At 32.7% G+C, this 4,476-nt stretch overlaps 1 long non-coding RNA gene across 1 annotated transcript; it reads left to right on the top strand.

Annotated features, from left to right (window-relative positions):
- Nucleotides 1-942: 942 nt before the first annotated feature.
- Nucleotides 943-2,908, top strand: LOC113361527. The gene is made up of 2 exons (XR_003365166.1): nucleotides 943-1,140; nucleotides 2,729-2,908. It is a non-coding gene; the product is annotated as an uncharacterized LOC113361527 (long non-coding RNA).
- Nucleotides 2,909-4,476: the final 1,568 nt, after the last annotated feature.

Raw genomic sequence — 4,476 nt, 5'->3', positions numbered from 1 at the left:
TTTTAGGTTTACACTCTTAATTTTTACTCTTGGTTGTGGGTGAGAAAAATCTTTTCCTATCAAACATACAAGAAATTTGACTTGACCCACTTTCGGAACACTTCTCATATTTCTCAAGTTAGATATGAGAAGGCAAACATCACCACTTTAGTTGGTGTTTGGACGGGAAAAACACTTACGTCCTTTATTTTTCCGTGGCTTGTCACCGTAGGTTGTGCTAACAGATTTCTTACCTCTTCTGGAATTCTTCATTGGCATATGTTTATCCAAACTTACTCGTTGCATGTTCTTTTGAATTTTGGTGATCCTTTTGTTTTTCCTCTTGAATCTCCAACAAGTATCTTTATCATGATTTGATTGTCCACAAAAGGAGCAGATTATTGTGGATTTCCTGTTACCAAGCAATTTTTTCTATTTGACACTGCAACCAACCATTATTTCCTGATCTGTAGACACCATTACTGTAAGGACCCTCAAGCTCGTCCACGCTATTAGGCTGGTCAAGAGAAGTTTTAGCCGCTAATGACTCGATTAGTCTAACACGCGCGATCGTTAATTAATAGAGATTAATCTAACAAAGATCATAATACGACAGTAATACCATTGGATAAATATCGAAAAGTTATGCGAAATGAGCTACTCGAACGTGTCATTCGGATACCGGACGAAGAAGATATCACACTCGGAGTTTTGGATGTGGATGTTTGAAAAAAGTCAATCGTACTTGACTGACCATTGACAGGACCTCTACGTTAACTGGTCTTACGTTTTAAATATGGTTAGCCCTTAGCCTACCTTAAGGATTGGTGATAGCCTTTGGTGTATAAGGGGTGTAAATATAATTCAATTAACAAACCTTCCACGTTATCTCTTCTTCACGTGTGACCGAGAAAAGAAGGTGGTGGTGTTGCTTTACAACAAAAACAGAGAGCTAGTGTTGGATTGAGATGAAGTATATTACGAAGAGAAAAGAAAATCGTTCAAAGGGCATGAGGAAAGAAAGAAAGAAAGAAAACAAAAGAAGGGGAGTTCTAGTTGTTGAAATATGGATTTGATGGTGTTGATTAAGTATAGAGATCATGATGGATTATTTATTTATGATGGTAGAGATGGATGATGCAAACATGTTAAACAATCAAGGTAAGATTACAAATATGTTCATGTATATTAGTAATGGATTGGGTAATCTTTGGATATAGAGAATAAACCAAGAGTGATGACAAATCATGATTTTATGTGTTCATTGTATGCTCTCTGCTCTATTTCTTTACACTTGTTTAGGTTCGTTATAGTAAGAATTTGACGTAGCTCTATAAACGTTAATTGTAGTATATACTGTTGTGATTCTGTACATATAAAGTTTGTACCAATCCGATTAGCAACGAGTGAGATATCGTTGATAGAAAAGTAGTCGTCGCAGCTGTGTTTTTGTGTTAGCAGACACGAGTAGTCATATGTAGGAGAGGTTCTAGATAGGTTCGAGTTATATTTGGAAAATATTCAGTAATCAAAAGTTATAGAGGGTGATTTCGGGAATCTACAGAGCCATCGCATGTTTAATTTGGACTGGTAATAAATATTCTAGAGACCCTAGAAGTTGACATCATGAACTGCGTTTCAGAATTGAACACTTGGAAATATTTCAGGAAATGTTGAAGAAGATGAATCGAGTTGACTGTGTTGACTCAGCGAGTCATATGAGTCAGACTAGCTGACTTACTTCTCAGACCGAGTCAGATGGACAGGGTTAGTGGGCCGTTTAATAGGGCCGGGTCGATATGATTCGTGGGCCAGGTTTAGGACCGGAATTAGTATTTTGAGTTTTCGGACCACTTACGGTCCGAATTAGCTTTCGGATCCTTCTTCAAAGTTGTATCTTTTTTCGAGGGCTTTCCTATGATACCCAGTTTGACCCTATTTGGATAAGTAGATATTATTTTATACCAAAATTACATACTATTAAGTTATTTGACCATTAGTAAAACTAGAACCATTAAATATTTGACTTAGCCTATAACTAGAGAATTGTATGAGATTATTTATGAGCCTTGTGTGAGCCTTTTGGATAATTTCTTAGAGTTCTTATGTGGTTAACAGTTAGTTTATATTAACAACGATCGATTCAAAGGATGAACCGGTGGATCGTGGATCTCGAGATAGGCGTGGCTTGTCATCAAAAAGAGGTGGGAATACATTTGACTCTATGGTAATCATTGTTGTTTCTTTTACAAAAGTTTAAGTTTAACAAAGCATGCATTTCTGTTTGTAGATTATATGCACTGTTCAACTTGTTTTACGATAATTCTGTTGATTCTGTTAATCTTTCCATGGTTTGGAAAGGACCCGTGATGTTTTGTTTGTCATTATTAATTATTATGGGAAATAAGAATTTCCGTTCCTATGCCTAATAGGTGTAAGGAATTGGTCGACACCTATTAGGAAATTGTTAGGTGTATAGGATACGCTCCTTCATTTATATTTACATGAATTCTGCTTTTATGCTTAATAGGTGTGTAAGGAATTGGTCAACACCATACAGGATAATAGGGTGTGTAAGGAAGTGGTCGACACTCAATATATACATTGTTCGACGAAGGAGTTTGTCCATACACATGTTTGTTTATTTTAGTGACTTGATCACTATTTAATGTTTCCGAAAACATGTATTGTTTTCCAAATCTTGCGTATGATTACTTAGAAGTTAAATGTTAATTATTCTCACTTTCAGTTTCAGAGACAGACCAGAGTTGCGCAGCGAAATCTCCGAGAAGTTGACTTCTTTAGTTGGTTATAATCTGATATGTTTATTATGTTGTATATTCTATTTGTAAACCAAATGACTATTGTATATGTATCATTTGAGAAAAGATCTTGTATATATATTTCTGAGCGGGGTTAGTTTTGGGTTTAGTTTATAGCAGATTCCTTAGTAAAATGCTTAACTATATGATTCAGATTCTTAGTGCCTCTTTATTTAGTTAATCTCTTGGTTTAGTCAGTTGTTAGCTTAGGGGGCGCTACAGTATTGGTATCAGAGCTCACTATTAGATCTTACATGGGAATAGAAATAGCCAGTACCAGTTAGTAAACTAGATTAGTTTAGACTTGGGTTGGGTTGTGAGATAAATCTTAATTACTAAAAGCTATCAATAATTAAAAAGAATTATTTGATTGCTTGATTTGTTTGTGTGATTGTTTATTTATGTATTAAAGTAAAAATCGTAGGGTACACCAGTAACTTTTTCTAATAAACACTAGAGAGTTATTAGCCTAAAAAGTATGAGCACGTACACAATCCAATACTAGAAAAAATAGTGAGATTAGTTTAATGACAAATCTTGAAAGTCGCATAGAAAGTTATTGAGCACTTTGACTTTTGTGTAAAATCAACAGTTTATAAATACGCAAATGTTAATAATATTTTTGAGACTCAATAATATTGGTAAGAGTAGTTTAAATAATAATTCGACCATAAATAAATTATAATTAAATAGTTATAGACAATTAATAGAAAAATCTAACACTATTAAGACATGTTAAAATTTTATGCAAACTCAAAACTTAAATCATATTAAAATACTAATGCCAATGATTAACAAGATATATTATAAAAATTTAATCTAAATAAATAAAATATGTTATAATAATTTTTACGAGAAAGTAGAATTATATTTACAAGATTCAGGCTTAATAAAATTTAACTAAGAATCCTTACTAAGTAGTTATTTTGGCTATTTTTAATTACGCTAGTAATTAAATAGGAAAAATTGATACTACAATAATGAGAGTGATAATCTAATTAAGAAAATAACTTTTGATTAGATAAGCAAATAAGAATATTATATCATAATAATTATTATAAAATTTAGCGTTATTAGATATCACTTGGATAATAATTATAGGATAATATTAGCAAAATATAATTTTTATTAACATTACAATTCAAGGATTACTTAGCAACAATAATAATGATAAATAAAAATAAAATAAATAATTCGGATAACTAAATTGCTTAAAATGATGTGAACTATTTAAATATTTTACGAAGTAAATTAATAAGACTTGCACCAGTTACGATAAAAGTTTAGAGACTATTTAATCTTAATTAATGTTTAGTTAATCCAGCATTGAGGAACAATGAGGTTGGTAATTCTTGTGTGTTCCTGTGATACTTGTTACATTAGGTAGGCATTGTCGGGCGTCGCGAACCTAGACAGGTGTAGGATCAGAATCTCGCAACGACATGCTTTCGAAATTACTAGCAATATATCACGAAGGCATCACAGAAGGACTTCAGAAATGACACAACAAATGACATCAACTTAAACATGAGAAAAGTATGATCATCGTGCGAAATTTAGGATGTTTGCGAGGTTAACATTTGTAAGCTTGCAAAAATACTACAAGCAAGATACGAAATTATGAGAAATGTTAGTTGTACCCCACCACATATGAGTTGTCATCCACTATGTAAAT

Source organism: Papaver somniferum, chromosome 3 (genome assembly GCF_003573695.1).
Source record: "Papaver somniferum cultivar HN1 chromosome 3, ASM357369v1, whole genome shotgun sequence".
NCBI classification, from domain to species: Eukaryota; Viridiplantae; Streptophyta; class Magnoliopsida; order Ranunculales; family Papaveraceae; genus Papaver; species Papaver somniferum.
The sequence above is the reverse complement of the archived record's forward strand: the minus strand, read 5'-3'. Positions and strand labels throughout refer to the sequence as shown.